The sequence below is a fragment of the Sinocyclocheilus rhinocerous genome, unplaced genomic scaffold (genome assembly GCF_001515625.1).
Source record: "Sinocyclocheilus rhinocerous isolate Xijiao unplaced genomic scaffold, SAMN03320098_v1.1 scaffold974, whole genome shotgun sequence".
Classification (NCBI taxonomy): domain Eukaryota; kingdom Metazoa; phylum Chordata; class Actinopteri; order Cypriniformes; family Cyprinidae; genus Sinocyclocheilus; species Sinocyclocheilus rhinocerous.
Genome location: NW_015627262.1, coordinates 475,794 through 499,717, shown reverse-complemented (window position 1 = coordinate 499,717; position 23,924 = coordinate 475,794). Strand labels below are relative to the sequence as shown.

The 23,924-nt window shown below is 36.3% G+C and overlaps 1 protein-coding gene and 1 pseudogene across 1 annotated transcript in view; both read left to right on the top strand.

The window, feature by feature from the left end:
* Positions 1-2,939: 2,939 nt before the first annotated feature.
* Positions 2,940-5,254, top strand: LOC107726743 (cysteinyl leukotriene receptor 2-like; annotated as a pseudogene).
* A 9,835-nt stretch (positions 5,255-15,089) lies between these two features.
* Positions 15,090-23,924, top strand: part of LOC107726703 (fibronectin type-III domain-containing protein 3a-like) — a 70,516-nt gene continuing 61,681 nt past the window's right edge. Inside the window, exon 1 of the mRNA XM_016536397.1 lies at positions 15,090-15,456. The gene's annotated coding sequence lies outside the window, so the exon portion shown is untranslated. The remainder of the gene's footprint in view (positions 15,457-23,924) is intronic.

Sequence of the window (23,924 nt, the reverse complement as noted above, 5' to 3'; positions counted from 1 at the left end):
CCTTTTTTGCACAAGTCAAAAACCACCTCAAGCGAGCGTAAAAACGTTTTTGCGAATTAAGGGATTTTTATTCGAAAAATTTGGCGTTTCCATCACACGTTTCTCATGCGATACTTCAAAATGTGCATTAAAGGTGACCTATTATGCCCCTTTTTACAATATGTTATATACCCCAGAATGTGTCTGTGAAGTTTCAGCTCAAAATACTCCACAGATCATTTATTATATCATTTTGAAAATGCCTATTTTGAGTGGAAGCAAAAACACGCTGTTTTTCGGGCCTGTCTCTTTAAATGCAAATGAGCTGCTGCTCCCCGCCCCCTTTTCCAGAATAGAGCTGCGCCTTTACAGCTCGTATCTGCTAAAACATCTGTTTTGGTTCTATTATCATGTTTATCGCGCTGAAATCATGCGTTTTAAACCATATGAGTTTAAACTTCAGATATACGGTTTTCTGAGCGCACACATCCGAAGCACACGCACAGAAAGCGGCTGTCACAGCATGTGAGTACTAAACTAAGTTCTCATTCACACACAGGTTTACGTTAAAAACACACATGAGTTACACAAACAGTCGGTTATGTCTGTGAAGGTAAACAGCTGGGAAATAAATTGCATGTTTATTTTAGATCTGTGTGGCAGCAGCAATATACAGTAAATCAATCATTAAATCCACTGCACTTGTCTCTTCTGAGGGTGGCACTCTAAATAGTGTTCTGTGCTCGTCTTTGCAGCCAAAGACAGAACAGTTAGCATGTTTTGCTCAAACTTTCGCCATGGCATTAGAACTGGTACACCGTTGTAGCTTGCAAAATCAAAATGATGGCGCCGTGGGTGGAAACTTACAGTCTATGCAGGGTCAGACAGCTCTCAGATTCCATCAAAAATATCTTTTTTGAATTTGTGTTCCAAAGATGAACGAAGGTCTTACGGGTTAGAAACGACATAAGGGTGAGTAATTAATGACAGCATTTACATTTTTGGGTGAACGAACCCTTTAAGACAATCATATGATCATCATAGGCATCACTGACATAAAAAGTTTTAAAAAGTACAATGGTACACAAAAATTATAGTTTGGTACATTTTCGATACAGCGAATTGCATCTTTTTTTTCTTTTTTTATTAAACAGTGGTTTACAAAACAAATTGTGGCTTTGTGTTCAAATAAATTCAATTAGGCTATAATACAAATTTTCTTAAGGATAAAAAAGCTAATAGTCTCAGCTAATTCTGTAAGCTATACAAGGAGCCCTGTTACTCCTTTACTCGCTTTAAAATTACTTTTTGGAATTAGCAGTGGAGGCTTGGAATGAGATGCGTAAGAAATTAATTCTATACACAAGCGTTTTTTGTCAAATGTCTTGAGGTGTGGCAACTGTGGTCTAAGCAGAAATGGGCTGTGGTTGGGTTATGCAGGGCCCTGGTGCAGGTTGTAGCTGTGAGCTCTGGTCCTCCTTGGTTGAAATCACATTCTTGGGGACCCACCGACAGCCGGGGGGGCCTAGAATCGTCGCCAACAATCTCCCCGCTAGCGACGGCCCTGAAGCAGAATAATTGACCACCAGGTGTGCATTATTTCAAATATTCCTTACATTTATATATATAGAGAGAGAGAGGGGGGGGGATATAACCCGCCCCCCCCATATTTATTCCATGGTTAATGGAAACCTCGAATCAGGCTATTAAAAAAATATTTAAATCACGTGTTCTTCACTTTTTACTTCACGTACGAACCGCACGGAGCAGTTATCAGACTGAAGCACAGTTTATGAGCGGCGCGCCAATACTCTTCGTGCGTTCACCAGCGCGCTCGAGAAGTGTGATAAGATCGGGAGAGCCATTCCTATCACGGAGCTGATGGTTAAATATGTGATCTATTTGAATTATTTACAGAAACAGCCACTTTAAAATGCCATGGAGAACATCAAACATTATCTAATAGCATGTTGAATTAGAACATTGTCAAACTATAGCCTATAAGTGCCTAAATCATATAAAATACATTACATCCAGTGTATCCTATGTAAGCAAGTAATTGTTAATTATGATGTTACTTTATTGCATCAACTTTGCATAGATGATAGCACAAAAGATCATTTCACAAAAATAAATATATAAGCAAACAAACAAATAAATAAACCTTATGAGTGAGCATGACCCGGGACTCTACTAAAACAGTTCACACTTCAACCCCCCTCCCCCATGTTCAAACCAAAACTACCTACGATAGATAGATAGATAGATAGATAGATAGATAGATAGATAGATAGATAGATGATAGATAGATAGATAGATAGATAGATAGAACTTGCATCATATAGTGTGACAACATGCCCCGGTCTCAAGCAACTGTGAACAGTATCTTATTCCTGGGCAATAGCGGTTTAATGGCTTCATTGTAGCCAAGACTTTGTGTCTATACAGAAACTGACTTTCATAAACACGGAGAAATACTTACTGGAGTAAAACAATATGACATCTATCCCCAGTCTCCCCATGCTATTATGCCTACCATCTGATATCACCACAGTACATTTCTAAAAGGAATAGGTAAATAAATCCCAGTGCCTAGATCATATTTCTTACCAATTTTGCAAGAAATAAAAAGATCAGTAACATGCATTTAGAAAATACATAGGGTGAATTTCCATTTCATGCTGACTTCAAAGAAAATAAAGCAATGTTAGACCCATTAAAATGGTTTGCACTCGAGCAGACCCAAACTGAGTTTATCTTAGTTCAGACAATAATGTATACTTCTACAGCTCTGTGGTTTACAAATAGTTTGATCATTAGGTTATAGTTCATTTCATATCCTGGATATGTTTGTATGCATTTACTGATATCTCCAGCAGAAGATCAGAGATTATTGGGTGTGTCTGTGGTCTGATAAACGGAGTAATTTCTCCAGAGTAGCAGTCGTGTGTCGAGTCATGTCTTTATACGGCTTCATCTCACCACTCTTACTTTTGCACAGGACTTAGCTAGTATTTGTGGGGACAGGACGTCTTTTGGACTTTGTGGACTTAGTTTTTTTGGCTACCTCTTCACAGGTAAGTGCATTAGATGTTTTAAGTTGAAGAAAACAAACATTATTTCAATAGGTTATTGATAGTGAGGTATATACTTTATATAGGTCATTTTACCACAAACTCTGAAAAATAAAGGTTTAAAAGGGGGGTTTCATAGTGATGCCATAGAAGAAGCATTTTGGGTTCCCTAAAGAACCTTTCAGTGAACAGTGAACTATTTATTTTTCTTATGTGAAGAACAATTTAATACTCTAAATAACCCCATTTCCACAATAAAGAACCTAAAGGTTCTTCATGGAACCATCAAGGGCAATAAAGAACCCTTGTTTTTAATAGTGTACTTATTATAATTTATTATAATGACAATGGTGTTAAAAATATCTCTTTGTAGATGGTGCAGATTGTATTGTTACTTCAGTTCATACAAATGCAAGATATTGGATTTATCTCTTCCCATAGACAAACATGTCAGAGCAGACCAAATATTTAAAAAAAAATTTTCTATGGGTCTTTGCTCAACAGCATAGAGTATGTATGTTCAGATGTTGTTTTGTGTTTTTAAGGCAGCATTTAAATGATCAAGACTGTGAATTATGTTATCAATAACAGCAGCAGCTATAACTGAATAAAATTCCAACTTCTCTGAACAATCCAAACTTTACTATGCTTGCATAAATTTGCCCATTTTCCTCATTTTTCTTTGCATGTCAGTAAAGACCCATTGTGAATTTAAGTTAAGTCTGTAAAACCTAAAATATGGTTGCTACCATATTTTTTTACGGTGAAGTTCTGGCAACCACAGCTGCCGGCAGGGTTGACTGCTTTGGGTTGTTGTGCTGCAAGGTGATATTCACACTCAAACCAGTGCTTTTACCTCGGACAGTAAGTAAATTTTTACTGCAGATAACAGCTGTGCATTTTTTTGCTTTTTATTTTAGTTTCTATCCTAAATGGGGTACAATTTCGGTTCGTATTATAAAATGATTGTATTATAAAATGAGCATCCAACTAATTAATAGAGGAAGGTTTTGACTGTTTAGAAATCAAACAAAGATTAACAGGAATATCAAAAATAAAATAGCGAAAATATTTAAACAAATCTGTTAGTTTTAATCAAAAACAGCCCTTGGGACATAAAAGTGTCTGAAATTGAACAAACACCCATATATTTAGCTGTCTAATTTGAAAATGCTTCAAATTCCTTATTAATTTTAAACGTGATCTCTGATTTTGTTTTACAGAAATCCCCAACCCAACAATGACTCTTCATTCATCGAATTTCACAAACTGTTCCATCAGTGATTTCAAGCACACCGTCTACCCAATTGCTTATCTGTTCATCTTTTTCCTTGGGCTTTGTGGCAACCTCATATCTCTGTTCTTCTTCATTTGCTCATCGTTCAGAAGAAAAGCTTTTTCTCCAGTCAACATCCTCATGCTCAATCTCCTTCTATCTGATCTGATGATGGTGTGCTCGCTGCCGTTTCGAGCCGCCTACTATCTCATGGACTACTGGGCCTTCGGAGACATCACCTGCCGGATCATGTCCTACGTCTTCTACATCAACATGTACGGCAGCATCTACTTACTTGCGGTTCTGAGCATAGTTCGCTTCGTGGCCATCGTGAAGCCATTCACATACGTGCACTGGCAAAGCTCTAGGAGAGCCTGGACATTATGCATTGTAATCTGGCTGATCGTGTCTGTGGCATCCATCCCGCTCCTGAAAGCCGGAACTTATGAGGATTCTAATCAGACCAAATGCCTGGATCTGAGGCCGTCCCAGGTGGGGACCATTATCATGTTGAATCGAGGGGTTTTGTTTTTAGGCTTTGTTATGCCCTTTGTGGTCATCTCAGTCTGTTACATTTTTGCAGCCTTGTATTTGCTAAAGCTAAGGAAGACCAGGCAGAATCAAAGATCTCAGTTCAATCACAAGAAATCCTGCTCTCTCGTCATTATTGTTCTGCTGATTTTCCTTGCATGCTTTATGCCATATCATGTCGTCCGAACTCTGTTTCTGGAGGCCGAGATGGACATTCAAAACAATGGTTATGACAAGTCCTGCCATTATATTGAAAGTCTGAGAAAGGCAGCGGTCATCGCACACTGTCTAGCCTCTGGAAACAGTTGCTTGGATCCATTGCTTTTCTTTTTCGTCGGGGAAAACTTTGTTAGCTTTTGGCGACAACATACACCGAGAAGACAGAGTTGTATAATTGAGCAGAATGTGAAAGTGTTGGAGAAGATAAACAACAATGCCGAGATGGTTTAGACTAGTATAGAGTGCTTGGGACCTGTTGGGACTTGAGGGGGAAATGCCTGGAAAAGACCATATCCCATATCTGGTGGATCTGTTGTCTCATGCAGGAAGAACTCAATTAACCTCCAGTAAAGTACTGTTTCCATCCCAAAACCTTTCACTATGAAATTTCACTATGATTAAAACAACATACGTGATCGTGTGCACTGTGCAATGATGTTGGTCCACTGGTTTCTCCAGTTATCCAATCACATGACCTGTGGAGGAAAATTTACTTGAGTTTTTTTGTTGAGCATAGAAGAATTGTTTTTGGTACGTGTTTCGAGTTTAGTTCATGCATATGCTTTCTTATCAGGTAAAAATGAACTGCCTCAATTGGACATAGATGTTTATTATGCATGTTTTTGTAAGGACCTACATGACAGTAAATGCTTACATGTGTACAGTTCAAAAGGATGCCTTTGAAGTACAGAATCAGTACTGATGATATATTTTAAACTTGTTTTGATGTGTATCAGCAGATTAAACAACTGCACTCAGCAAGTTTGCAGTTATTGTTCATGGCAATGTTTCGAAGATTTTAGAGTATTATACTGTTTATTTACTGCTTATATTATATTGTTGTCTGTCCATCCATCCATCCATCCATCTATCTATTTCCAATTTAATATAATTGTAAATTGTAAAATATATTATTGACAAAACTGGCCTGTCTGTCATCTATGGATTTTTTTTTTAGTAATTATTTTTTAGCATATTATTTTTTTCTACAGTTTTTAATTATATGATGTTTTTTCCTACACTTGGAGTTATTCTCTGTAATGTTCAATATAATAAAATAAGACAATTGAATTTAAAAGTATTGGAGGAACTGTCCAAACATTTATTCTGCAGTGCATTTAGCCTCTTTAGGAGAATGAAAGGCATTGTTGTGAAAAGTCAGAGTCATATCTGGTGTTTGCTAAAAGCCATCTGAATCATTAATATTTTTTAAAGGTTTTTAAAGAAATCTCTTATGCTTACCAAGGTTGCATTTATTTGCTTGAAAATACAGTAAAAACAGAAATATAGTGAGATATTATTACAGTTTAAAAGAACTGTTTTCTATTTTGAAATCTAATTTATTCCTGTGATGGCAAACCTGAATTTTCAACCATAACTCCAGTATTCACTGTCACATGATGATCATTCTAATGTGCCGTTTTACGCTGAAACATTTGTTATGAATGATTGAAACATAATTATGAATGATGAAAAGTGCTTTTTTGTGGAATTTTTATGGAAAGCGTGACATTTGGGATACGTAAGGTTAAAAAAATAAAACTTTTGTTCAGCAAGAATGCATTAAATTGGTCAGAAGTGACAAAGGCATTTACAATGTTACAAAAGATTTCCATTTCAAATAAACTCTGTTCTTATTCTGAACTTATGAAATTTAGTATGGTTTCCATAAAAATATTAAGCAGCAACATATTCTGTATTGATGTCTGAAATAGGGAGCATCCAGGGAGGAACTTCACTTAAAGCTACTGCAGAGCTAAACACAAATTCTTTCATTCCAAATTGTTCTGTTGTATTATTTATATTCCAACCAAAACCTTTGGATTTTTTATGATATTCCCAACAAGCATTTAATATTGATGCAGCTGGATTGCTATTACTGCTTATTAGTCTAACCCAATATGTTACGGCTGGTCGCTCCCGCTTCACAGCAAGCGGCGCTCGCAATAACGCTAATTCAGTCTGTGTTTTGACTTCAGTAAATCAGTTGTGGCAAATACAAACAACGTGATTATTTTTCATGAGTCCAACATCCAGCCGCGCAAGAAAACATGCAATCTACCTGAGACGTGATCAATAAGGGAAGCCGTCTTTTACTATTGCAAAATAGAGAAAACAATTTTTTACATTTAAATAACTAATAGCTTCTTAACCTTGGACCTCCTTCTTGAAACACAAACACTTAAAGCTACTGCAGGGCTAAACACAAATTCTTTAATTTCAAATTGTTCTGTGTATTATTTATATTCCAACCAAAACTTTTGGATTTTTTTATGATATTTAACAATCATTTAATATTGATGCAGCTGGATTGCTATTACTGCTTATTAGTCTAACCCAATATGTTAACGACACTCGTTGGTGTTGTTCTCATGGCTCCTATTGCAATTCTTAATGCACTATATTGGATTCTGTTGAGTTTTCCTAATCTAGTTTTGCATACTGTGTTATATACACAATACTTCCATAGTCCATATTTGCTCATTTCAAAGCTTTATAAATATTCATTAAAGACTGTTTATCTGCTCCCCAACTGTGTCCAGTAATCATCCTCATCAAGTTCAGGGCTTTTTTACATTTTCTTTCAACATGATTAATATGGTGTTTCCATGTATGTTTTTCATCAAACCAAACTCCTAAATATTTAAACTTTATAACTCTTTCAAGTGGCTGACTATAAAGACATAATTTGTAGTTTTCATCGATTTTCCTATTAGTAAAGAATATTACATTAGATTTCTGTACAGAAAATTTAAACCAATGTTCTAGGATTTGAATTTCCTTTTGCATGTTCATCACTATATATGGAATATTCCGACCTTTTCCATATAACAGCATCATCTGCATATAATATTCCTTCATTTCCTTTTCCTACCCTGTTGAAAAAACCAGCATATGCTGGTTTTTTCAAAATGGTAACTTTTCAAATATGTCATTAATCATCAGATTAAACAGGACTGGGCTAATCACACTTCCTTGTGGAATTCCATTTTCTACGGTGGATTCTTCCGAGTTTTCTTCACCTACTCGAACACTAAAAACACGTTGAGAAAGAAAATCCAATATATAGTTATACATTTTCCCACCAATCCCCAATTGGTAATCCTTGCCTCCACATGGTATCATATGCTTTTTCCAAAAACACAGCTACCATTATCTCTTTCATAACTAGAGTTTTCTCAATCTCATTGCTTAATTTAACCAATGTATCAGTAGTAGATTTACCTTTCCTAAAACCAGTCTGGTGTTCTCCAAGTAATCTTTTCTTTTCTAAGAAATAGTTTAATCGAGCCACAACTAATTTTTCCATTAACTTTCCTAGATGCGATGTTATAGGCCTATAATTTCCTGGATTGCTCGAGTCTTTTCCTGGTTTAACAAATGGTAGAATTATTGCTTTTTTCCATATCTTTGGTAATTTTCCTTCATCCCATATCTTGTTAAAAAGTTCTACATTTTTCTAGAATTCCATCAGGCAATTTTCTAAACATTGCATAACATAAGTTATCAGTACCTGGTGAAGAATATGCAGTATTTTTGATTTAAATTCTGACATGGTAAATTCAGTATCTTCTTTGACATTTAGTATGTTATTTTTTTCATTCAAAAAAAAAGTGTCAAACACTTTTATATATATATATATAGGCCTAGCCGGGGGTGAACCATCACCAACATTTCCTCCAGTATAAGGTATAATAAATACAGTCAAAAACTAACAATTCAGGCTCCATAGTTATTTTCAGTTTCATTAACAAATCTCAGGATGGCAGCTCTCTTCTCGCACCGTTGCCACGCGACAGGAGCATTAATCGGGAACACCTGCTGGCACAATTAGGAAATCCTGCGAAGGCTAGACTCGGAGCGTCCTTTGAAGGCCGTGTCGGCCGCATCCTTCGAAGGACCCGTCCTCCGATGGATGCGGTCTTTGAATTGGGACACAGCTTGTTGCAAAAATGTAAATAAGGTTTCTACGGAGCTTTATTTAGACATTTTGTACATTTAAGATCACAAGTGTGAGCACTGGGTTAGGATTAGCGGTGGGATGGGATTAGGCATTGGTTAGATTTTTTAAATTTTTTATGCTTTAAACGACATATACACAATAATCATCCTCATCAAGTTCAGGGCTTTTTTACATTTTGTTTCAACATGATTAATATGGTATTTCCATGTGTGTAAATATTTAAACTTTATAACTCTTTCAAGTGGCTGACTATAAAGACATAATTTGTAGTTTTCATTGATTTTCCTATTAGTAAAGAATATTACATTAGATTTCTGTACAGAAAATTTAAACCAATGTTCTAGGATTTGAATTTCCTTTTGCATGTTCATCACTATATATGGAATATTCCGACCTTTTCCATATAACAGCATCATCTGCATATAATATTCCTTCATTTCCTTTTCCTACCCTGTTGAAAAAACCAGCATATGCTGGTTTTTTCAAAATGGTAACTTTTCAAATATGTCATTAATCATCAGATTAAACAGGACTGGGCTAATCACACTTCCTTGTGGAATTCCATTTTCTACTGTGAATTCTTCCGAGTTTTCTTCACCTACTCTAACACTAAAAACACGTTGAGAAAGAAAATCCAATATATAGTTATACATTTTCCCACCAATCCCCAATTGGTAATCCTTGCCTCCACATGGTATCATATGCTTTTTCCAAAAACACAGCTACCATTATCTCTTTCATAACTAGAGTTTTCCCAATCTCATTGCTTAATTTAACCAATGCATCAGTAGTAGATTTACGTTTCCTAAAACCAGTTTGGTATTCTCGAAGTAATCTTTTCTTTTCTAAGAAATAGTTTAATCGAGCCACTACTAATTTTTCCATTAGCTTTCCTAGATGCGATGTTAAAGCTATAGGCCTATAATTTCCTGGATTGCTCGAGTCTTTTCCTGGTTTAACAAATGGTAGAATTATTGCTTTTTTTTCCCCATATCTTTGGTAATTTTCCTTCATCCCATATCTTCTTAAAAAGTTCTAAAATTTTTCCTAGAATTCCATCAGGCAATTTTCTAAACATTGCATAACATAAGTTATCAGTACCTGGTGAAGAATATGCAGTATTTTTGATTTAAATTCTGACATGGTAAATTCAGTATCTTCTTTGACATTTAGTATGTTATTTTTTTCATTCAAAATTTCTTCTTTCCTTTTTTTATATATTTCATCTAGATGATTGCCATTATGAATATTAGCAAATTCTTTACCCAACATATTAGCTTTACAGATATCATTAACAGCTTGATTCTGTTTATCAACTAAAACAGGTATTTGTGCTGGTTTGTATTTACCTGTCATTTTCTTAACCATCTTCCACATTTTGTTGAGCAAAATTGTCTCCAGGCTTCTTTTTTAGTTTCCTTTACTAGTTAGCTTTCTTCCTTTGATATTCCATGAAGATTGTCTAAAGTTAGTGTTTTACGTAATTTCTTAAATGCTTTGTTACGATCCCTAATGGCATCAGAACATTCTTTATTCCACCATGCACATTTGTTCTTTTCTTTTGGCTATTAATAGCTGGAATACTCTGTCTGGCTGCACTTAGAATAAGAGTGCTCAAGGAGTCGTTTATTTTGTCTATTGGTTCATCCATAATATGTAGACTATTCATTTCATTACAGTAGTTTTGGATTTTTTTCCCAATTAGCTTCCTGAAAGCACCACTTATGATATATGTAGTTCTGCTGCTTTGATATTTCTGTTTCAATCTTACAATAAATTAGAAAATGATCACTACCCATGTTTATATTTTGTTCCACTTTCTACTCGCACTTACTAGCTATTTTCCTGTCCGCTAATGTCAAATCTATACAGGAGGTAGTATTATTATATGGCACCCTTCAAATTTTTCTTTATTTCTTCAACACTAACTGAAGTTGGAACACCTGATATCACTCCTCTAGATTTTGATGCCCTACGTGAGATTATCTTTTGTCCATTCAGAGTAGTTTTCTTTAAGATTTTATCTTGTTGTTCTTTTGATGTTGCAAAAATAAGCAGTCTACCGTTTCCCAAGAAGCGAGCATGATTGATTTGACCTATTTCTTTCTCAATTGCCTTAATTATATGTATTGGATGCAAATCAGGTCCTCCTCTCTGATCAAATGCGATGACAACTTTACAGGTTTCGGTATTAGAGGATTTAGCCTTAGATCTACTTCCTTCTTTTAACAGTATCCACAGACTCTAGACTACTACTACTAGAAATTGATCTGCGTCCTGCTTTTTTTTTCTCTAACTTCTTCCAATATCATATCTTCTTGGTTTAAATCTTCATGATCCCATAAATATCCATCAGATTTTTCTGCCATAGTCCACTCTACATTCACTGCACAGATATTATGTACTTTACCAACTTCGATTTCAAGTCCAGCGTTATTAAATTCCCCGATTCCAACCTGTGTTTGCAGCCACGCGTCCAAACACCTGCCGTCTACCAGATCTCTAATCCAGGTCGCAACTCTCTCTCTCTACGGCTCTGGTTAGATGTACGTAAGATGTAGTGACGAGTTTTCACGACGACATTGCGCCCTCTGCCGGTAGATAGAAGGAACAGTCGCCACTGCCATTTCAGGAATAATGTGTATATATATATATACATTGTCTGTGGTCTGACAAACGGAGTAATTTCTCCAGAGCAGCAGTCGTGTGTAGAGTCATGTCTTTATACGGCTTCATCTCACCGCTCTTACTTTTGCACAGGTTTTAGCTAATATTTGTGGGGACAGGACTACATACCACAACAAACTACATACAGTTTGTTGCCAACAGAAAATATATTTCAGATCTGAAAAGTGACAAATTAACAATTGCAGCAAAATGCAGTTCAGTCATTAAAGATGTAGTTCACCCAAAAATGAAAAATCGGTCATTATTTACTCACCCTCACGTTGTTTCAAATCAGTAAACAATAGGATATTTTTTTGGGGATGAATCTATTGATGAGGTTTATTTATTTACACTTACATTTATTCATTTAGCAGCCTTACAATTGAGGAATACAACAAGCGATTCATTAATCAGAGGCAAATAAATACAGCAAGTGCTCGTAATACAAAGTTTCAGACATTGTTCAGATAAGTACAAGCTAGGCAGGGAAGGATTAAGGAAAGAGAAAGAATATATATATATATATTATTAGGATGCAGTCACATGTTGACAAAAGAGATGAGTTTTCAGCTGTTGCTTGAAAATTGTCAGGGATTCAGCAATTTGGATGGGCACGGGAAGACCATTCCACCAGCCAGGAACAGTTCTGGAAAGTGATTTTGTGCCTCTCTGTGATGGTACCATGAGGCAGCTCACTTGTAGATCTCAGGCTTATGGAGAGGATGTAGACTCGTAACAGTGAGTGGAAGTAGGAGAGTGCTGATCCTGTGGCTGTTCTATACGCAAGCATCAATGTTATGTACTTGATGCGAGCCACAACTGGTAGCCAGTGCAGGGAGATAAGGTAAGGTGTGACGTGGGCCCTTTTGGGCTCGTTGAAGACCAGTCGTGATGCTGCATTCTGAATCATTTGTAGGTTTGATTGCACATGATGGAAGTCCAGCCAGAAGAGCATTGTCCATCCTATAAATGACAAGGGCCTGGGCAAGAAGTTGTGCAGCATTCTGTGTTATGGGCCTGATCTTTCTGATGTTGTGCAATATAAACTTGAATGATTGTGGAGTTTTTGCAATGTGGTCTTTGAAGGTCAGCTGGTCATCAAAGATTACGCCAAGATTTCTGACTGCACTTGATTGGGTAATTGTTGATGAACCTAGGTGGATGGTGAAATCATGCTGTCGAGTCAGAGTGGCAGGAAAGACGAGAAGTTCAATCTTTGCCAGGTTGAGCTGCAGGTGATATTCTTTCATTCATGCTGAGATGTTTACCATGCAGCCTGAGATCCGTGCAGCTACCGTTGGATCATCTGGTTGAAATGAAAGATAGAGCTGTCATCAGCACAGCAAAGGTAGGAGAAACCATGTGCGTGTATGATGGGTCCCGGTGATGTAGTGTATATGAAGAAGAGGAGGGGTCCAAGAACTGATCCCTGAGGAACCCCTGTGACCAGCTGATGTGCTCTAGACCTCCCTGATAGATAAGATTCAAACCAGCAAAGTGGAGTTCCTGTAATGCCCAGTGATGAGAGGGTGGACAAAAGAATCTGATGATTCACAGTATCAAAGGTGGCAGATAGATTCAGCAGAATGAGAACTGATGTTTTAAAATTAGCTTTTGCAATCCATAACGCAGTCTCAGTTGAATGGCCACTTCTTAAACCTGATTGGTTAATGTCCAGTTGGTTATTCTGTGAAAGAAATAATGATACCTGGTTGAAAACAATTTGTTCAAGTGTGAAATATGAATGGTAGGAGAAAGATGTCGTTTTTTTAAGCAGTGGATTTACACCGAGCCTGCTTGAATGCGGTGGGAAAAATGCCTGTGAGAAGAGATGTCTTATTGATATGTGTGAGTGCTGGTAAAAGTGTAGGTAAAAGGTTTGGTTTTCTTTCTTCTTCCTATCAATGTTTTCATTTTGTTTTACATATTAGTTTATTAATTTATTGTTGTTATTTTGTCATATTTATAATTGTATTATTTTACTTTCATTTATTTTATTAATCCATTTGTTTATTTTGCTTATGTTTGCCATTGTGTGCTTGCTTGTCCTCTTGTCTAATAACGATCAATTCGAACGTTCAGGCATGTGTGATGTACACACGTGTTAGATTCGAACATTGGAGGGCGCTGTAATGACAAAAACAACAACAACAACAACAACAACAACAACAAAAAAAAAACCAAAATGTCAATTCCAAATTCAGGACTTCTGTAATGACAAAAAAGTGTGATTTGACCGTTCGAATGTCTTTATGTCTTTATTTATTTTTATTTTTAAAATAATTTTAAAATCACATTTATAATTGTAGGCTATTTATTTTACTTTCATGTATTTTAATCATGCATAGTTTTTTTTCCCTCATGTCTGCTTTGCCTTTGTGTGTGTTTGCTCTTGTTTTGTTACATGTGAAATCTAATTTCTGTTTCTTAAATAAAAAGTTACAGTCAGTAACCATGTGCGGACCCAATAGACATGAGTAGATGATACCCTAAAATTAAACTTTAGGTGGCAAAAGGTGAGTGGCTTCTCTTATACAACTGTTATAACTCCAGATTTAGCTCACACCACAATTAATTTCTTATGGCAAGCAGAAATTAGCCCCCAATTGCAGTCATTTTATTATGGGACGAGTTGTTTCCACACAAAAGCTACCCCTCTCCCCTCCTATGGGACCTCATAGACTGTGTTTATATTTGTTTATATATTTATATTTCTCTCTCTCTCTCTCTCTCTCTATATAAACTCCAGATTTAGCTCACACCACAATTAATTTCTTATGGCAAGCAGAAATTAGCCCCCAATTGCAGTCATTTTATTATGGGACGAGTTGTTTCCACACAAAAGCTACCCCTCTCCCCTCCTATGGGACCTCATAGACTGTGTTTATATTTGTTTATATATTTATATTTCTCTCTCTCTCTCTCTCTCTCTCTCTATATATATGTTTATATTTAAACAGAGGCCTGTTTGGATCCAGGGGTGTTACGTTTACAAACTAACCTTGCGGGCTCCACCTGTGGGAGGGGCTACACGCCATCTGTCGGTTCCAATGAGGAACACTGAAACCTCTCACAATTTAAGACATTTTCAGGTAATCGGACATGTGAAAATTGAATTTCAAGTCATCTTCTAATGCCATGACAAATAGTTTTAATATGTAGACCTATAACAGGGTATTGTAGGCTAGTTAATATAAATTGATAGCGATTTTAAACATTATGCAGCCTTTAGGTCAGTTTTTGCTTCGATTGCACCATTGTACAACCATTGTACTGTCAACAACACGTCTGAAAAACAAATATTGCATAACTAAAGACAGAAAAGGGAAAAGGAATGAAAGTTGACGCGGCTGTGATACGCATGCGCAGTGACGTGTGAGTGTGTGTACATTCTTGAGCGGAAAATGATGGCGATTATCCAGACGCTTGAAGAGCCTGTGCTCGGTATGGATGGAGGTGGCCGTGAAAACTAACAACACTCGCGGGGAAAAGTTGTTTGATTTGGACGATCGCGACCTGTCTCGACCCCCGGACGTTTTCAGACGCAGAAATAAACGAGTGGATGAGGGTTGAGACTGTAAACTGGTGTAATATTCACGTTTGAAAGAGCCACGTAGCTTATAGAGTTTCAGATCACACACACACACACTGGCCTAGTGCTTTTAAAGCCTCCACACAAATACATCAACCTGAAGAAGAGGAGTGAACGAGAAGATAAGATATATAAAAAGCGGAACGAGCTGTTGGTGAGTCGATACACGTTTGCAAATTATTTGGATTTACTAAATATGAATTTGCTCTGCATACGTAAGAGAATGTGCGTTTATTTGCTCTCTGCATGTAGATGTGATTGGTTAGCTGCACTTTTTAGCCACTTTTAGTGTGCACTGATAGGCATAATCAGTATATGGTTTAAAAGTTTAGAGTAGGGCCTGAAGTGCACACGTCAACGTCATCTGATCGCAGAGCTGCAGATTAAATACTGCTGCAGTCACTATAATCACTCTGGCTGTGTCTCAAAATCTACTGAGCTTTCTAGTTAGGCTGCATTTTTGGGCATCATAGGCGCGTGTAGTAGCTTTGGTCTTCAAAGTCGCGTTCTAAATTCCGGCGTTTAGATACATCTATTATATGTAATAATGTTCAGTTCGAACGTTCAAAAGCTTGACATACACAAGTGTTCGATTCGAACATTGGAGGGCGCCTCTGATGCCCAATAATTCAATGTTAATAAACGTTCACTTAGCACCTATGATGTCCAAAATGTTCAATTCCAAAAGTTCTAAGGCTTCTGTAATTAAAAAAAAAAAGAAGTGCGATTTGAAAGTTCGAATGTTTCTTTGATGTTTTCTTTGATCTCTATCTAATATACACAGGTGCACACACATTCCAAGTCAAATCAGCTTATCTTTGTAAAATGGCACAGCTTTTTACAAAGATAAATTCATGTGTGATATTTACATTACATTACATTTACATTTAATCATTTAGCAGACACTTTTATCCAAAGCGACTTACAAATGAGGATGATGGAAGCATGAAATATGATAAGAAACTTATAAATACTTTTAAAACAAATACACTTTTAAAAAATGTTAGTAATGCAAGCATTTTTTTTTTTTAAATGATAGAAGCTTTATTAAATAAGCTATGTTCAAAACAAATCTGAACTTTTTTTCCTCCTCTCACTTGAAAATAACACCACTCCAAGTCGGACATCCGACTTGTAAACTCGGGGCAGTTTGATCAACCCTGAGCTCGGGGAGTCATTTGACATAATTTCCAAAATAGCGGCGACCAGCAAACAGAGTGTGCAGCTAGGTTATGAGGAACTTTTATGTTTTTTTTCAGCACAAATTAAATGAACCTGCAATATACGAAAATATACTAAGAATTGTTTATGTATCAATTTATGTCTAGGTTTTCACCTATTTTGAAAGTTTTACCTAGTAGACAGTTAGCTATGTAGCGTTAACGTCTGGAACTGCATTGCATTATATTAGATAGTTTATAAGTTTTGAATAACGAATGACAATAAACAGATTTTGGGAGAGCCTTAAAGTTGCTTTAAAGGGGTCATATGATGTGATTTCAATTTTTCCTTTCTCTTTGGAGTGTTACAAGCTCTTGGTGCATAAAGAAGATCTGTAAAGTTGCAAAGACTAAAGTCTCAAATCCAAAGAGATATTCTTTATAGAAGTTAAGAGTTAACCACTATTCGGCCAATCATAACGCATTGGATAGCTGGCCAATCAGAGCACACCTCGCTTTTCAGACCGATTAGTTTTGTAAAAATCGACGCGTTTCAGAAAGGCGGGGCATAGAGGAGAAACAAAAATGTACAGTATGTGGAAAATAATGTGTTTTTTAAACTTTAAACCGCATAAACACATTTCATTACACCAGATACACAAAATAATGTTCTTTTTAGCAGCATCATATGACCCCTTTAATTCACGATTTTGCCATAATTCACAGAAAGTCAAATACTTTTGAGTCATGGCGCCATCTTGTGTTGTGATTGACTGGAATGCACTGAGGTCGGAAGTAGGAAGTAGTATTTTTAACTCCCATCTCTGTTTGGCCCTGTCCCAAATGGCACACTTCACGTGCACTTGCTCTCTTGCAAACTTACATTGGCCCGCCTCATGCGCATGCTCGTTAAGTCCACGAGACTGTAGGGTGTCCCATTCATCATTTTAGCTTTCAGAAGGGCGCTCGCACTTCTGCCGAGCCCGCACTGAGGCGATAGACCTGCTCTGAGACTTATACACCTGACTGACAAAGCGGCATTACATCACGAAAATTTGTGGACTCCGAGGAAGACCGTGAGGGTTTAGTGTGCGATTTGGGACAGGGCCTTTGTCGCAACTCCAGCATTACAACTAAAATTTGGCAACCAAACTTTAGTTTTGCTCAAACTGATTTGCTGAAAGGTTAAGTTTCTGCACCTCTAGTGTCACTAAATGAAATTGCAGAGTTAGAACATTTATTATTATTATTATTATTGAATGGTCCCCTTGTCATCCTTTGTTTGGACAAATGAACAGTCCCCCTCCAAACCCATGCTATAAGTTGTACTAATTGGGATGTTCAAATAGTGCAGTGTTTTGGAAGTGCCACAAGATTCAGCTAATGAATGTCTTTCTTATATTATATCTTATATCTTTCTGATGCTATTTTAACATTGAAAAAATGCCCACTTTACCTTAAAAAATCTGCTCAGTCCAAGCTTCATTCCCTGTTATATTCCAGTTTACCACCAGATGCCAGAAACGTTCAGTAATTCCTTCCTCACAATATTATGCACACGCCACCACCTGCAATTTTTTTAAAGGGGTCATGACACATTTAAAAACAATCTTTTTTTATATGTTCCTTGAGATTCACTTGTAATGTTAATAAAGGTTTTTACACATGCACAAAAAAAGTTATATATTCTTAACAATGGTTTTCCATTAAAAATGGTTGATTTTCATTCTGAAATGAGGCTTGTCATTAAACAGCCACTGTTATGATTCTCTAACCTAAGTATCACCGCCCCCTCTTTATTACACAATAATAAGTATAGTAAGTGTTAATACATATAAATATAGCAAGTGATTTGAAAATATTATCTATTTAAAACAGACATTTCCAGATAAAGCATTAGCTGCTGACAGATCCACTATAGTTGGTTGCTCCATATTTCAATAAAAGTTTCTTTGCTAACTCTCCCTTACACTGTACCTCATTTACAAAACAATCTTCAGTCAAATGCTACGAACAAACATATAGTCCTCTGACTTGATCTGGGACACCATTAAAAATAAACCATCCACTTGTTCCCAATGCTGGGAACTGACACAAAAGATCTGTTAAAACTGGATGTGTTTTTTTTTTATTCTTCCATTTGTCCTGTTGTCGGGAATGGCCCGAATTTATGGAGTACTTCAGAAATTAAATGGGCACTTATGTACTGTATCCAGTGTAAATGGCATTGGAGTCATGTATTTGCCCGTGCGACATCACAAATCCCACAACATCCAAACAAACCGTTTTTGCAGTTTGGTTGCATGAATGCTTTTTTGTACTGAGGAGGATGTTTAAAAGGAATAGTTCACTTAAAAATGAAAAATTTGCTGAAAATTTGCTCACCCTCCAAGATGTAGATGAGTTTGATTCGGAGATATTTTGGCATGTAATTTGCTTGCACACAGAGGATCCTCTGCAGTGAGTAGTAGTGCATAAGCGATATTGTGGACTTTTAGCCAGTATTTTAGCCAGAAGCAACAGTTTGAAGTTAAAAAACCTTTATGATGGATGGATTTGTTTCATACGAACAGACAGCTTTTTAACTTCACAAAACATTAATTGATGGACTGTAGCCATGTGGATTACTTGTGGATTATTGTATGCTTTTATGAGCTGTTTGGACTCTCATTCTGACGGCACCCATTCACTGCAGAGGATCTATTGGTACGCAAGTAATGTAATTATAATTTCCGATAAAGAGACAAAGTCGTCTACATCTTGACTTGGATGGCCTTGGGGTGAGTAACTTGTCAGTAAATTTTTATTTCTGGGTGAACTATTAATGGTACAAAGACCTCTTAAATGCCAAACGATTAAGTAAAATTTGATTTCTCATGACCCTTTTAATGAATAAAGATTCTGATATTTTATGTGAAGAAGCCAAAATGGCTTTGACATAACTATAAAAAAAAAAAAAAGGGAAAAAAAAATATATTTTGGACTCTCATTCTGACGGCACCCATTCACTGCAGAGGATCTATTGGTACGCAAGTAATGTAATTATAATTTCCGATAAAGAGACAAAGTCGTCTACATCTTGACTTGGATGGCCTTGGGGTGAGTAACTTGTCAGTAAATTTTTATTTCTGGGTGAACTATTAATGGTACAAAGACCTCTTAAATGCCAAACGATTAAGTAAAATTTGATTTCTCATGACCCTTTTAATGAATAAAGATTCTGATATTTTATGTGAAGAAGCCAAAATGGCTTTGACATAACTAAAAAAAAAAAAAAGTGTAAAAAAAATAATATTATTTGAAAACTTTTACTTTGGCACTAGCTTTTAGTTAATGATAATGGTTAGATTTTTTTGTTTTCGTTCACAAAATAACTGTCTAAAACTGAGGCTGTTGTACAGCTAGAGTTTTCCATCACTGCGCTGCAGGGCACCTGGTTATTTATTAATAGAACCATGGCTAATACCTATGCAAACATCATTGCTTGTTTTAGACCTTCATGCTGTGCTACATTTACTCATCTTGTTTTGCTTCTCAGTGCTTTTCTTTGAATGAGTCTGCACTTTTCTCTGAAATATTATAGCCTCTTCATGTACAATAGCATGGTTATTTCATTAAGTATCAGTGCCAAATGTCTCTCTTTTAATTGATTAGGAACATGTTTGGCTTTGTAACGGAATCTCATTTACTTGCAACTTTAAAATCATGTGTTATTCATTTTATTCCCATCTGTTTTATTCCCATCAAGCATCCTTTTCCAGCTGTCATTCACAGCCTATGTCATGCATCAGTGCTTTGATCAGTGCTTTTGATACTCTTTGAGACTGTGTGCATAAAATCGGATTTTGAGGAAATTTTAAATTGTGTTGACAGTTTTAGTTACACCACCACTGTTACATAAGCTTTATGAAACCGTTGGATTTTTCAAATACCCAAGGTGACTCTCGATGCCTCTAAACCATTTATTTCCTGTTTAGAACATTACTAATCAATATACATGTTCAGAACATCGGAAGTGACCTGGTCACCATTTGCATTACAGTTTGAGGTGAAACCAAAAGATTGTCAGCTGCAGCTCAACAGCTGTGCAGGCCAAACTGCGACTGAAACCACCCTGTTTGGACAATCTGAAAACTCATGTTCTAACCACTGAAACCGAAATGTTGACTCACAATCAGAAAGTTAGTTTGCAAGAACATCTGATAGGCTGACATATTGTCTGATTGTATTAGAAAATCGTGGGAACTTTTTTTTTTTTTTGCACTTGGCTAAATGTGTTCTGAGAACTTTTATGGTTTCTCAAGTTTTGCATTGTTTGGTTGATTTCATCATAGTACAGCTTCTCTGGGTTTTTGTTTTAGTAGTTAAAATAAAGAAATAAATTAGCTTGTTGCATTTTTACCCGAACATTTTATTTTTAAAAAGGATGAAAATCATCTTTTGAAATAATGATTTAACTGAAATGTATGCATAATTCACATTCTATTTTTATTGTAAAAAAACCCCAAACATGCTAAAAAGATTTTTTTACGCTTTTATTACTCTAAATTTTGAAGTCTTGTCACCTCTTTTGCCTTTCTGACTGGGATATTATAACAGTAGTCATCCCACTGTTCGTGTTTTTGGAAACCTTTTTTTTTCTTTTTTTCCCTATTTCTGGTAGGATCATTTACGTTTCATTTTGGCATCTGCATGAGGGACTTTCTGAGCACTCCCCAGAATGTTTTTCTTTTAACTGACAGGCAGATGTTGTCATGCTTGATGCTTTCTCTCTTAGCCTCTGATTTGTTTCTGTTTCATATTTAGTCATAATCTTGATTTCAAGGTTTCAGTAGCTACAGCATATGTACAAATCTGCAGATAAATATGGTACACTTTCTGAGTGCTTCTCTGGGTTTAAAGCAGCACTATGTAACTTTTTCTGTTAAAAATTTGCAAAATGAATATAATGAGCGAGTACATCATGAATTCATCTTCCAAACCACGTTTTTGTCTTAGTCCGAATCACTACGGTACACTTATAATAAGTACTTATATTTGGACTATTGTAGCCTGGTCGGGTCGTCACCGCTGCGGAGTAACACATACCTGCGTGAATCGCCATAGACATAAACTTAGAGAAGTAGCTCCGGTTGGAATGTTCTTCCGCGGGATGTGTGCAGTTCTGCTTATTAACCGCTAGAGCACCAAAAGTTACATAGTGCGGCTTTAAGATCTCTTATTCTTGCTTACAGGTTCAAAAATCTTACAAACTATGACATTAAGTGATTTTGACCCATAAAAATGGACATGCTAAGCACTATTCTATTTTTTCTCTCTCTCTTTTTTTCCACTTCTATTTCCATTTATCATTCCTGTGTAGAGAATTATGGGATATGTAGTCTGTCTCCTCATAAACCAGCTGAATGACTAGTGCTTTCTTGCAGTATGCAGACTAAATTATTCAGTCAGCATTCACAATTACAACTTCTTATGATCAATACCAATTTGCTTCCACTGTAATTCTGTAATCGACACGCCCTCAACACCCTCAAGTCATTTCCCACCGGTAATTATGACTTTATGGTTCATGTGCACTCAAATCGTAAATACAATCATTATGACAATGCAACAAGCCGTGTTCAGTAGGCACAGAGTGACAGTCGCATACTACAACCAAATTCACCCACAAATTATTAATGTAGTGAAAATGCATCGTGCACATAGTTGAACTGAGCAACTAGTTGTTTAAGTTGTCATTTTAAAGCACATCTCAGATGTGTGTCACTCTCTTTTCTGAGTGTTATTAACACCATGCATCTTTCACGGCAATTTGCTTGCAACACCTTAGTAGCTCCCACCAGCCCAGTGGTCTCAGGGTAACACATACATATTACGCTCCATAGGTCTCATTCATGAAACACGAGCAGAATGAATTTGTGCGTAAATTGCTCTTAAAGCCGTCCTGATATAAATTTTGAGATTCAAGAAAATGTTTGTATTTTCAAAATGTTAGCTGGTAAAAAAAAATCTGTTCGGTGCGTAAAACATCTGAATGTTTTGTTCTTTTGTGGTCTGCATTTTGATAACACTATATGTAATATAATAATATTTCAAGAGTTTGTTTGCCCATATAGCTATATAATCTTTAAGCTATTGAGGTTAAACCTATTTGGCTTGCTGTCTGCTGTTGGGGGCTTGAGGGCATTGGCAGAAATTAATATTTTATTTGTAAGGGATGCATACAATTGATCACAAGTGTTACGGCAAATTTCAGTTTCAATTTAATGCTGTTCTTTTGAATTTTCCATTAATTTCAAGAAGAATTTGTAGCAAAACTTTTTTTTTTTGTTTCATGAGTATTAGAATGATTTCTGAAGGATCATTTGACACAGAAGACTGTAGTAATAGCTGCTGAAAATTCAGCTTTGGCAAAAAAAGGTTCTTTTAAATTGTAATAAATTGTACGCTTACTGTATTTTTCATCAAATGAATGCAGCTTTCTTGGGCAGTAGTGTATCTATAGAAAATAGAAATATAATAATTAATTCAATGGCAGGTATTTCTAGTGTTTCTAAATTAAGTTAGATTGCCTCTGGGTCAATTAATTATTCAAGACAAATACTCATTCAGTAATAATAAACAATGAAATGGAAGATGTAAATGTATTGCATGGCATAACCTTCAGTCTCTGAAGATTGTAATCTTTCTCGCTATCATTTTTTTTGGCTGCATTTAATAAGAAAGATTTCTAATGATGCCATTCTTAGCAGGTTTTTTTTTTATTCCTCGCTGTGAAACGTCAGCTCTTGTTCGAAGTAAAATCAGAAAGGCCACAGAAACTGGAAGTTCCTTGCTCTCTCACACACTAAATTGGATTTTCCCTACTGAGCCTCGCGTTGTAATCACGTTTTTACACGTTAGTCTTAATATTTGAATTAAAGCAAAACGTATATTGATAAGTAAATTATTAGCAGTCTTTGCTAAGATGAGCATTGTGCTACAGTAATTTACTTAAAGTTTGGGATTTGAACAACCCTTATCCACCTTATTTTCCCCGTAAGTGTGGGTGCAACCATGTGTAAATTGAATGTGTCTGGCTTCCGGTCTCATTGGCTTCCAGCTATTTTTAGCTGTACAAAACAGCTCGATTTGCTGCTTGACATTGCAAACTGGTGTGTCTTGCCATATTATTTTAATGTATTATCTTAATTATGAACACACTGGTTTGTAGTTTAAACAGTTTTATATGGCGGATCGCAGACTTATAAGTGCATTACCGCCACCTATCTCTCAAATGGACCATTGACACTCTATCTACAATCTCAATTAGGAGTGTCAATAGGGCCTTTCGCACTGCAGGAACCTTTTCATACTACCAGAACTAATTGTGGAACTACCCACTTTTTTGCGTTTTCGCACCGCCGGAACTGGGTGCGATTTTAGTACCGGACTGCCTTTTTCGAGAACCAAATTAGCTCCT